The sequence below is a fragment of the Tiliqua scincoides genome, chromosome 4 (assembly GCF_035046505.1).
Source record: "Tiliqua scincoides isolate rTilSci1 chromosome 4, rTilSci1.hap2, whole genome shotgun sequence".
Lineage (NCBI taxonomy): Eukaryota > Metazoa > Chordata > Lepidosauria > Squamata > Scincidae > Tiliqua > Tiliqua scincoides.
In genome coordinates this window covers 110,829,556-110,840,755 of record NC_089824.1, presented here as the reverse complement: position 1 = coordinate 110,840,755, position 11,200 = coordinate 110,829,556, and the positions used below count along the sequence as shown (strand labels likewise).

The 11,200-nt window shown below is 40.9% G+C and overlaps 1 long non-coding RNA gene and 8 other non-coding genes across 9 annotated transcripts; all 9 read left to right on the top strand.

Annotated features, from left to right (window-relative positions):
- The first annotated feature begins 71 nt into the window (after positions 1-71).
- Positions 72-10,993, top strand: LOC136648716 (uncharacterized). The gene is made up of 12 exons (XR_010794347.1): positions 72-131; positions 3,489-3,521; positions 3,764-3,804; positions 4,391-4,427; positions 5,677-5,756; positions 6,640-6,682; positions 7,193-7,220; positions 7,668-7,707; positions 8,391-8,437; positions 9,195-9,243; positions 10,672-10,699; positions 10,885-10,993. It is a non-coding gene; the product is annotated as an uncharacterized lncRNA (long non-coding RNA).
- LOC136650650 (small nucleolar RNA SNORD74) lies at positions 2,604-2,683 on the top strand. The gene has a single exon (XR_010794467.1). It is a non-coding gene; the product is annotated as a small nucleolar RNA SNORD74 (small nucleolar RNA).
- LOC136650639 (small nucleolar RNA SNORD24) lies at positions 3,609-3,689 on the top strand. Its single transcript, XR_010794457.1, has one exon. It is a non-coding gene; the product is annotated as a small nucleolar RNA SNORD24 (small nucleolar RNA).
- Positions 4,001-4,081, top strand: LOC136650651 (small nucleolar RNA snR60/Z15/Z230/Z193/J17). The gene has a single exon (XR_010794468.1). It is a non-coding gene; the product is annotated as a small nucleolar RNA snR60/Z15/Z230/Z193/J17 (small nucleolar RNA).
- LOC136650664 (small nucleolar RNA SNORD78) lies at positions 7,041-7,099 on the top strand. The gene has a single exon (XR_010794478.1). It is a non-coding gene; the product is annotated as a small nucleolar RNA SNORD78 (small nucleolar RNA).
- LOC136650649 (small nucleolar RNA SNORD47) lies at positions 7,285-7,361 on the top strand. Its single transcript, XR_010794466.1, has one exon. It is a non-coding gene; the product is annotated as a small nucleolar RNA SNORD47 (small nucleolar RNA).
- LOC136650665 (small nucleolar RNA SNORD75) lies at positions 8,076-8,136 on the top strand. The gene has a single exon (XR_010794479.1). It is a non-coding gene; the product is annotated as a small nucleolar RNA SNORD75 (small nucleolar RNA).
- Positions 9,039-9,117, top strand: LOC136650642 (small nucleolar RNA SNORD79). The gene has a single exon (XR_010794459.1). It is a non-coding gene; the product is annotated as a small nucleolar RNA SNORD79 (small nucleolar RNA).
- LOC136650653 (small nucleolar RNA snR60/Z15/Z230/Z193/J17) lies at positions 9,484-9,559 on the top strand. Its single transcript, XR_010794469.1, has one exon. It is a non-coding gene; the product is annotated as a small nucleolar RNA snR60/Z15/Z230/Z193/J17 (small nucleolar RNA).
- Positions 10,994-11,200: the final 207 nt, after the last annotated feature.

Here is an 11,200-nt window from a genome sequence, read left to right as displayed (position 1 = left end):
GAGATATGCAAATTGAGTCGTGCGTCACGCGTCTTCGTGCGGCCCTGCGCTTATATAAAAGCCTGACTCCGCCCGGTTCGTTCTTTTCGCGGCTGCCTCTTGTGAGGGGGTGATGTTTGCCGCTGGGGATGGTGAGTTCAGTGCTTAAAGCGTGGTGGTGGGGGGGTGTTTTTCCCAACAATACTGCTTCAGTCGGTCTTTATAGGGAGGCTGAAGTCTGTAGGTCGTGTTGTCTGTGGCGGATGGCTTGGGGGGGCGACGGATGGAAGTGGATTGTCGAGGGCCTTTTTTCTCAGGTGTGGAGGCCTGGGTTGCAGGTGGGCCTTGAGGAGCTGTTCACCAGTGGCGTAGCTGGAGGGGGGCGGAGCATTCAGGCGGACAGGGAGCCTCAGCGGGGCGGGCAAGCGGCTCCTCCTTTCGAAGTCATTTCTGGCGGGGGGGGGGATGGCTCCGAAGGGAGGCGCCGCTTGCCCGCCCCGCTGAGGCTCCCTGCCCGCCTGAATGCTCCGTCTCCCTCTAGCTACGCCACCGCTATTCGCAGAACGCTGTGTGCAGATCCTTCTGTTCTTAGGTGGGAGGCTGCTCGTAGTAGATGAAGGAAGGCAGGTTTTTTTTAAACATCTGGTTTTTACAGATGTTTTATAAAATAGTCTGCTGATACTTTTTTATTGTATCAGTGTCAGATTGCTACTTTTAATTGTGTTGCTTTTCATGTTTTGTGTTAATTATGACTTACGTTTTTGTACTCAAAACCATGCTGAAAGCTGCCTTGGGTCCCTGCAGGGAGAAAGGCAGGATCAAAATACAATAAATAAATGGCTTCTCAGTTGCTTAAACCACGAAAAAGCATGACTAATGGTGTTGGTAAGTTAGGGCTCAATCCTATCCAATTTTCCAGTCCCACCATGCTAATGGGGCATGTGCTGCATCCTGTGTTGGGGAGATAGCTGAGAGGTCTCCTCAAGGTAAGAGAATAGTTGTTCTTGGAGGTGCATTGTGACTGCAATGATGATGGAAAGTTAGATAGGATTGGGCCCAAAGTTTCCAAATTGGAGAAGTAAAATAAAATTGCTAAAAGCCTGCATGCGTTCAACAGAACTGCTACTCATATGAGATCTTAAATTTTTGAAAGAGGAAGAGAGTGGAGGGGAAAATAGTATGATGAAAAGTTTCCCTTTAGATTTGTTGTCTTTTGATTGCATTGTGTTTTTACAGATTTGCTGAGGATAGATTGTGGATGTTCCAAAAGTGTTGCTGATTGTAAGGCACATTAGAAGTAACCTGCCTCTGAAACTCACTGTTGGTCAGTTTGGAGCAGGGGTTCTTAATCTTTTTGTGATTACCGACTGCCCGATATGTACCCATACCCATTCTGCCAGGCTGTTGAAGTAAGCACCAGATCTATTAGGTACCAGTATGACTTCAAAATTTGGCAGTACTGTGAAGTGGTTAGTGGCCTCACTGTCTCCATCTGTATTGGCAATGGTGATAGTTAATCTAACAATTTTTTGAATTGTTCATAGTCCTATCTGCGCTTCCCCCATTAAGAATCCCTGATGTAGAGAATATGAAGTTTAGTGGACCAGTGGTGCCTCTGCATAAAGCAGCTTCTTACTTAAGCAGCAGTACATGCCCTTTAGTAATCTTAAATTGTCACCATCTCCCTTGAAAATGGAGGTAATTCATTCTCTGCTGTCTGCAGAAGTTACCACTGAGGCAGTCACATAGAAGTACCTATTGGGATTTTACTTAGGCTCCCATGGGCATCTACTGTGGTCAGTAAAAATGGATATTTTTAGGATTGCAGATTAGGCAGGATAGAAGTTATTGTGTTTGTCTTTGTGAAGAGAGGTAAATTTCAGCATATTGCAGAAGTCTTCCCTGGGTGATGTGCTTAATTGCTGCCTATTGGTCATGTGCCACAAGCATGAAGAACTAGAACCTACAACAGTACCTTATCTCTGAAACACTATGGGGTGGGGGGTGGGTGGTTTAACCTTTGGGAAAATGAAAGGGAAAGGAACATGCTCTGGTCCCCTAAAGTCATTGCATGTAACATCTGTGAGGGGATGGCTTTTAACAGCTTACATCCACTCATTCAAATTAACCCTCTTCCCATACACGAGCTGTCAGGGGCTGGAGTACGCCTGCCATCTTCTTCCTCATCCCTGCCATTTTCTTTTCTCCCTTTTTAGCTGAAACACTTAGTATTTTGCAGGTCTTGGAAATCACTGAGTACAGGTCCATGTTAGGATTAGGCCATTGGGGGATTATTTAAAAGTTGCAAATTAATAAATCTAAGGCACAACTTTTCCCCTTTTTTGCTTTCTGAACCACTTTCCGTGAACTATGTGTGGGAATTGGCTATTCACCACAGTTATTGTTGCAGCAAGGAAGAGGACTTTGGCCTGATCCAGGAGTATGCTGTGCAGTATAGCTATTTTATGAGAAAAGTGCTTGTTATATCTGTTTGGGGTGTGTATTGTGATGATTTAGGGGGGCAGCTTCCTCAGGGAAGTGTCCAACAAATAAGATAATCGTAACGTCATAGCTCTGTGGTAGTGTCTCATTGTAGCTTCTTGACTCGAAGAACTTGTCTTCTCTGAACCTGCACATGATGAGAAATGATGTTGGTAGGGACATCTGAGAGTATGATGAGTTCCAACATCTCTGAGCAGGATATTTGTGATCTTCTCACCTCCTTTCCTCACCTTGTCTGACCTATAGAAATGTGTGGCCTGCTGCATGCAGGGTCTGGATTGAAAGAAATGATGCATACAGTTTCCTCTGGGAAGATTTTCTTCCTTTCCCCTCCCTTCAAGCTACTGAGCAGAATTCTAAAATCAGAAATATAAAGCAAACAAATGTTTTCTTGTGTGTTTTAATGTTTCTCTGGAATATAATCGTCTCTTTGTAGTGTTTCAAGAGAACTCAGGTTTTCTCTATCACGTAATCTGTTTGGATGTTTCTTCCTCATCCATGCATCCTAAAACAAAAACACCAGTGAATGTTCAAACTGAGAGCTTGTAGGATCCCCAGTCTAGTGGCTCAGACAGACAAACTCCCAAGGCCAGAGAGAAATTCTGCATACTAACATCTGGTGGGAAGAGGAAATGTGAGCCCATGGCCTTTCTTCCATTGAATCTCTGGAGAGAGGAAATGACATCCAGGGAGGTACATTGGGTACCTTGTGACAATGGGATATTTCTGCAACCTTTTTAAGTTTGTATTTCTAGGGAAGGCTTGAGTATTCAAAATTAATTTATCCTACTGGAGCCACAGATTTGTTTATCTGTGGGTTTTGGTATCTGGGGGTTCTGGGAATGAATCACCTACAGATACCAAGGTCTGACTGTATAACCCATGATTGCTTACGGGTAGCAGGGCTTGATGGGAAACTTAAAGAAGGTTAACTTTCAAACTGCAAGAACAAAGCTTGTCTTTATATAAGTCTTATAAAAATCTAATCTGTAAATTTTTTTTCGTAGGCTCAGAAGATCAAGGTGTTGCTATCTGCAAAGGTAACCTTTTTTTAATTAGTAGATAACAAAATGGCTTAGACTGCCTGAAAATGTTGGATGGCTTGCTTAAAAGATAGCTGAGCATTGTGCCACAATGATGACACTTATTTGCTACTCTTGATCAGAGAATGATGAGAATGCTTAACCACCTTATTTCAAACTGAGGCACTTAGAATATTTTTAAATGGAATCTTCAGATTATTTCTAAACAGGCTTTATAACCTGTGCTGTTTTCCTTATAGGGTTTCACAAATGGTTCAGTTGTTGGAAGGAAGAACTCTTGGTAAGTGTTCTACAAAAGGCCAGTTCTGATGTAATGCTAAATCATGGTTTACTGCTACATGAACTAAGGGACCTTGGAGGCGCACATGCTTACCATTCCCCTTTTCCTCTTTGGGATAGGGTTGGGAGATTGAGAGCCTGTAGTTACCCTTGGGTTGCTGCATTGCAGTAGGCGATACTTATTCCACTGCCAATGGAGGCTGTGTGTGATGATTGCATAGTTCAGCAGATAGTCTGTGATGATTTCCAACGTCTTTCGCTCCTATCTGATGCAGCCTTGTAGGTTTTTTCTATTGGGTTACTATGAACCTGCTTCATTACTATCAGTTATCAATGTATTCTTTGCTCATAAAAATGACAGCTCTTGATTTAAAATTTGCCTATAGTCTTGTGAACAAGCTTGCATTTGTCTAAGCATGTTGCTTAGCTAGTTGGAAAATATTTCTTATAAATTGGTAAGTATGAAGAACAACATATAATGGCCCATTTGTATTTTTCTCGGTTAATGCAGAGTCTGCAGGTTCAGGTGAGATTTAGATTGCAAAAGCCAACTATTAAATTTCTAATGGTATTAATTTGTCTTATAGGTTTGCTAACATGGATTGGCCTTGAATCATTGAACAGGTGTGTTGCAAAAGAGCAGTAGGAAAATGCAGAAATGTAATGTACCACAGTGGTACTTGTGTTGAATCAAATGCTTCAACCAGACACCCACGGTTTATTTTACACTGCTTTTGGGGTGACTGCCTTGAGTGATTGGCTTTTTTACCGGTACAGAGAACCAAATTCTAAACCTATAAGCATTTCATCAACCCGTTATAGAAATTATTTAATTATGCTTCTCAGATAGTGGCCTTTTGAGAAGGCATTACATTTATTTATTTGAAGAATTTTTATCCTGCCTTTCTGCCATTTTCAAGGGCACTCAAGGCAGCTTACAACATAAGCTTTGTTTTTGCTATAACAAAAACAAATTTTGCTATGTAGACCACTTTGAATGCTCTTGTTAAAGTGGTGGTACAGGTTGAGTTCAGGTAATACAGAACAGGTTCTGTTCCCAGAACTCAGGCAAATCCATTTGAAAAGCAATGTCCCTTTGCTCAGTGATATGAGCAGCCTTTGTAATGCATCAGGCAGGCAGGCAGTCTCTCTAGGTGGCAATCAGTCTCTCTTCACTTCAAGGTAGTACCTCCTGCAGTGTGGCAAAAGAATGGAGGAGGTGATAACCACTTAGCACTTACCCCAGAATGAAACATTCTTAGTGCCTGGAGAGAAACTGATTGATGGATTGTCTGCCAGCTGCCCTCTCCTCCATTAACGAGAGTATTGTTAAATGACTTTTTTCCTTTAAGGGGTTCTTCTCATCCTATTGAGCTAAAACCACAGGTGAAAAATCCATGGATAATTAGGTTATACCCATTGTTATAACTTTTAACAATGAAAAGCTTTGGGCCATAACATTAAACAGAAATGATTTGTGTACCTTGAATATATTATAACCCAAAGAAGAAGTTTGCTGATTGGACTTAGGTGCATGTTGCATTTGGGTGCTGCTGGGGCTCATTTTCAAAACAGTTTTGGAATTTGCTGGAGGGTTTTGGTCCAAAGGTGATAGAATGGCTGTTGCTGAAAGGCAAAGCAGATTTACTGACCAGACACTTGGTTGGGAGTGAGTACTTCTGTGCTGATGCTTTGGTTTAGGAAAAGAATGCTGCTGCTAATGGGGAGAAGCGAAACTACTGTACATGATGATGAATCAGGTCCCTGATCCAAATGAGGATAATCAGAGTTTACACTGATACAGTGGACCATTGTAGCTAAAAATACACTGAAATTGTGTGCAAAATGAATAGCGGCTCTCTTCTCTTTACAGGCCTTCCTGACAACATAGTGAGTCATGTAACATCAGCATAGCTGATTGTAGGAATTTGGATTAATTCTGAAGCAAAAAAGGTGCGTGTAAAGGTTCAGGAAGATGACTTCTCAGGAAGGCAAAGTCAATTGTAATAGTAGCTGAATGATGAGATGGGGTGTAGAATAATTTTTTAAAGAAGAAAAAAGCAGATGGGAGTTGTTTAGGTCAAAGATGTCCCATTGTACCTTTTTGCTCTTCCTCTGTTGAATAGGAATCTCATTCGCAATGGTAGAACCTGTAAATGTACATGAACTATGCAGTCTTTCTCTCTACTTCTTAGCTGTTATGTCTGTAGAAGGGTTGAGGTGGGGGGAGAGTTTGTATCTCCTCCTGGAAGTAGTCCATACCTGTTCAATTGAACAGCATTAGATTGTTTTGAGCATTCACCATAGGGCTAGGTCCTCCTGAAGATGAACTTGGTAGTATACATTAGGCCAACTAGGCAGCCACCTAGGGCACAGAGCTCAGGAGGCACATTAGTGACTCAGTCCAACCCAAAAACCTTTATTGGCATACATAACATTACTGACTTTTGAGGGGCACAATTTTATACAGATTAGTTCTTTAATCAATGTAAAAAGTGCAGTTAGTGATTTATATTGTTTTAAGATAAATACCACAGCAGTGCTAGGGAATATAATTAAAGTCTTAATAAAAACAGTGTTTTGGGGGTGCAAGTAGTTTGCTTTACTTGGGGTGTAAAATAGCCTGGCATTGGCACTGGTGGTATGTAGTAGTTAGGTTCTTGAGTCTGCCTGTTCAGTCACATCTTACAAGCAGCCAGTATGATGAGAAGCCAATACAACTGACTTTAAATGATGGAGGTCTGTAATTAGCTCTACCTGATGTGGTGTCTGCTTGCTTTTTCCTGTCATATGGCTGGCTTCTTCAGGACTGCCTTTAAGCTTTCTTTCTTTTTAGGACTGGTGCTGACTTGGTCAGTTTTGGAGTAATGCTGCTGTTGGTAAGTAACTATAGGATACTTAAAACGCTACATGAATAACATCAGCGATAACCTAGCAGTGAAGTGGATTAGCATAGCAAGTGCCAAGTGATTACTTGTTATATCTTCCACCTGAGATGGTTTAAAACTTGTATGCTTCAGTAGCCTGTAATGGATCCTAAAAGTCAACACCTGAAAGGAGAGGGAGCAGAGATGTTTGTTCAGCATGACATGGTGGGGAGGGGGAGATTTGCTAAAATAGTTGTTGGTGAGGCAGCATGCCTTTAATTTTCCAGTGATGGTTTTTCTTGGTTTGCTGCTTAAATTTAAGATTACAATCCTGCTTCTTCCTAGTATCTGAGATGAAAATCCACGGGGTTCAAAATGATGCTTAATGTCTGATCCGAAATCAATATGTGGATTAATCTTACTGAAAACCCTGTAATGTTATCAGCCTTTATTGTAGCACTGAATTTCTAATGAATTCTGTGCATGTAAAAGAGGAAACTAATCTTTTGTCTCTTTAATTAGATTCTGACTGTGAAGTTACTAGCCTGAGGTAAGAACTTATTTTTAATTATCCCTAGGAACAGCTTGCTCAGAGCTAGCTGGAACAGACTTGTAACCAATGATGAAACTAGATTCTGCCAGATGAGTTCCTGTGATATCAACACTATTCCGTTCCAACTTAACTGAGGTTACACTGTTAAGAAGCTGCAAAAGTTCAGGCATGTGCTGTCAAGTCTCACCACTTGTATTTGTGAAGTATGGCAGTATGAACCATAAATGCTCCCATGTCAAGTTTGGGGTTGGGTACACTGTTGGTGACTGAGCTGCTTTGGCACCCAGTTCTGGCCGAGATGCTTTTTTCACTTTGGGTAGTTCTCAGTAGGAAATGTTTGCTGACTGGACAGGCAACACATGAAAAAATTGGCATAATATATTTGCAAGCTGTACAAAGCCTTGTCTTTAATATACTGCTGCATTATTATAATTTGTTTTTTAGTATTAACGGAAGACTCCTGCAGTTGTTTGTCTGTTGAGAGGTTAGTATGTTATGATGTTTTACTTTACTATAAACCTGAGTGCATGTTCTTAGATGGAATGTTTTTTTAGAGATTTGTGTCCTACTTGGGGAGTGGCTATAGCTTAGTAGTGAAACATGTTTTGCATTTAGAAGGCCCCAGGTTCTGTCCCTGACACTCCAGTTAAAATTCTTTGGTAACAGGGATTGAAACTCTTACCTTACCTGACACTCTGGAGAGCTGCTGCCATTTATGCTAAGCAATACTGGGCTACATTGACCAGCTGCCTGACTTGGTGTATGGCAGCTTTGTGTACTGGACTTTGTGTTTTGCCCTGTTTTCCCATACACTGTAAATAAGGGTTGGGCCAGGCTCTTATGGGAGAAAAAAGCCAATGATGTTTTAAGAGTAGTGGACAGAATGGTTTTCTGAAAACAATGCACTGAGGCTTTTTGAAAAAATGGTGTGTCACTGATTCTCAAATGTAGACTTTCTTAGGGCATTGTAAGGTACCATGATTTAGGTAAGATTATAAATTCTGATTGATGCTAGGTCAAATGGCATGAAAACATAGAGTTAGCTAGCTGTTCCTTTATTCAAATGTACACTGAAAACCTGTTATTCCTTATGAGGAAATCTTGGCTTCTTATCTCTTGACATACCAAGTAACAATGAGATTTAAACTGCGTGACTTCACTTTTCAGGCACAATGGAAAATGAACAGAAGAATGACCTGAATATTGCAGCTGTGGTAAGTTTTTTTTTTTTAACATTACACTTGAAAGTGGGTTGCCAAGTAAAGCAGGCCCCTTCTAGAATGTGTGCTGCTGTCAAGGGTTCTTTGTATCCCTATATCAGCACTACAAACCAGTTTGTGTTCTAACTTTGTAATTGTTTCTCAGAAGTTCCCCACAATACTTGAACTATTTCCATCAATTAGGCTACACTTGCATTTCCCCTTGCATAGATTAAGACAGGGGCCTCCAACTATGGCCTGTGGTGCACCAAGCAAGTCGTCTTGGGTATGGCTGTAGCAAAGCCTTGCTGTTGCACCCCACTGCCTGCAGATGTCATGCCCAATCTCTGCAGAAACTCACTGGGCTGCTGATTGCCCCAGAAGGCTTTGTGCCCTGATTTCCTGGGGGAAGAGGCTGCTTGACACAAGTTTCTGCAAAGATCAGGTGTGACAACAGGAGGCAGTGGGGTGGCAAAACAGTAAGGTTTCACTGCTGCTGTGCCAAAGGGGATTTTCTTGCTGTATTGGATCTGGTCCCTGGACAGTAGTTTGGAGGTCCCTGGATAGACATCTGTCAGATCTAACAAAACACATACTTTCGGTCACACATAGTTTGTACTGTTAATGATGAAATTGTATAAAACAATGGGAATCTCTCAGAAAGCAAGTGAAGAGAACTTAACACTGAAACAGTACAGAGCTGTTGCTGCTGCCTAGTGTACTTAACTGCAGTGTGGAAATTTGTTTGTACGTAATAAATTCATTTTTTCAGGTTTACCCTAGCACATATTCTGGATGAAGTCAACTTCTGTCTGCTTGAGGTAAGTGCTACATGGTGTATGATGATCTAAAAACAAAGCAAATATTCCTTAATACTTCAGTTTGAAGACTGAAAACATAGTTTATTCTAATATTGGAGTACTGCTAGAATTGTATTGTGGCACAGATGAATGCAGTTACGCAAGAACTGTTGAAAGGCCAGCTTGTTTCAACAGCTGCAACCACACAGTTTCTCCTTTAGAAGCAGTGAAGGCAAAGAGCTTGAGGGTGGGCAGAATAAGCAGATACAATGATGATAACATAGTTCAGCAGATGGAACAGTGTTGAACTTTCTTTCGCTCCTATCTGATGTATCTGGACACAGATCAAGTTCTTCAGATAGCTACATGAGTTGTATTTACATGTTCTACTATGACTGAGAGCATGACAAATTTGTAGCTGTTGGAGTTGCAGTATTTATCTTCTATATACTTAAGATGGTTGAGGAAATGCAGCAGAGTCCAATCCTGATGTGATCCTGTCATAATCATTTTATTTGGTTAGTTATTGCATTGTGTATCTACTCAGAGAAGCAGTGTATTGTGTTGGGTTCTGATTGGTCTAAATGTAAAACATCACCTTATTTGGCATGAAGTCAGATTTTCCTGTAGTAACGCATATGTAAAAATTAGGGAGTAAATGAAGTATTAAACGTTTGGATTCCTTTGTTCTGTGCGCTTGTTCTCTCCAGCCCTGGCTCAAATCACAGTTCTGTCTGTCTATTCAAAGGCATTGTCAGTGGAGCTTGCTTCTGTGTAGATGGGTCAGAGATGTTGAGTAACTGGCAACAAAACAGCTATTCTAATAAAATAAGAAACTCCTGAGACAAATGAAGACACATCAGGCTAGATTGCACTTAGCTGCAAAAGAACCCTGAGGAAAGTTTTTTTTAACTTTCACAAGACCTGGAAGATCCACTTCAAATCCCCAAACCAAGAAGCTTCCTGGGTGACTTTGGACCAGTCACTATCTTTCAACCTCAGCTACCTCACAGGGTGGCTGAGAGGACTAAACAAAGGGAAGGAATTATGTAGACCACCCTGTCCTCCTTCCTCGGAGGAAGGACAGTATAAAAATGTGAAAAATATGGGGAAAAAAAAGACGGGGGGAGGAGCCAGTTGTACTTGGCAAAACCTTATAGAAGCAGTTTTATTGTAACAAACTAATAAATTGAGTAACAAAGTTATGCAAAACAGCATGCTTTTTTGATGTTGATAATTCAAGTAGCGGAAGTTCTATTGGTAGGAAAACTTCTTTCAGTCAGAATGAAGTATGCCTTGGGTGAAGAAGCAAATTCAGCAACTTGTGCAATGTGACTGCTGCAGAACAAATTCCTGTGAATAACTTGCAGTGATTTGACCCAATTCTAGAGGGTGAAAACTTCCTAGGGTTACAGACTTCTGTGTACTGATATCAGTCTCATTTTCTAGGTAACAGCATGAATTGAGTGATTTAAAGGTAGGTATCATTCTTTGATATCAAATACTATATTTAGTGGGAGTGGATAAATGATGATAACCAACCTTGAACTCTCTCACTGAAATGTGATGGAAAATCTAAGATCTGATCTGTTCCTCTTTTAAGACTTGCTGTGCTTTTCATAGCACCAGTACACTGGTTTGACTTTTTCTTTTTCTCCACAGGCTTGCTAAGCTGCCCTTACCCTGAGGAGATGTGCAACTATAAACATATTCATGTTTGTCTTTGACTGAATTTGTAAGATTTAGTTGTTAATAAAATGATTGTATTTTGTTTTCTGGCTTTTTATAAGAGGGAATAAAGATGCATTTTATAAGAAAATGGGGAAATTGAGCAAGTTCATATGAGCAATATATAATTTGGTTTGACAAGACTATTTACTAGGGGCAGCAACTGCTATGTCAATTGTAGAAAGCACATAGTTTAGAAGAGGCAAGGAGTGTCTTCTGTAGTCGGGTACATAGACTAGACAGCCCTACC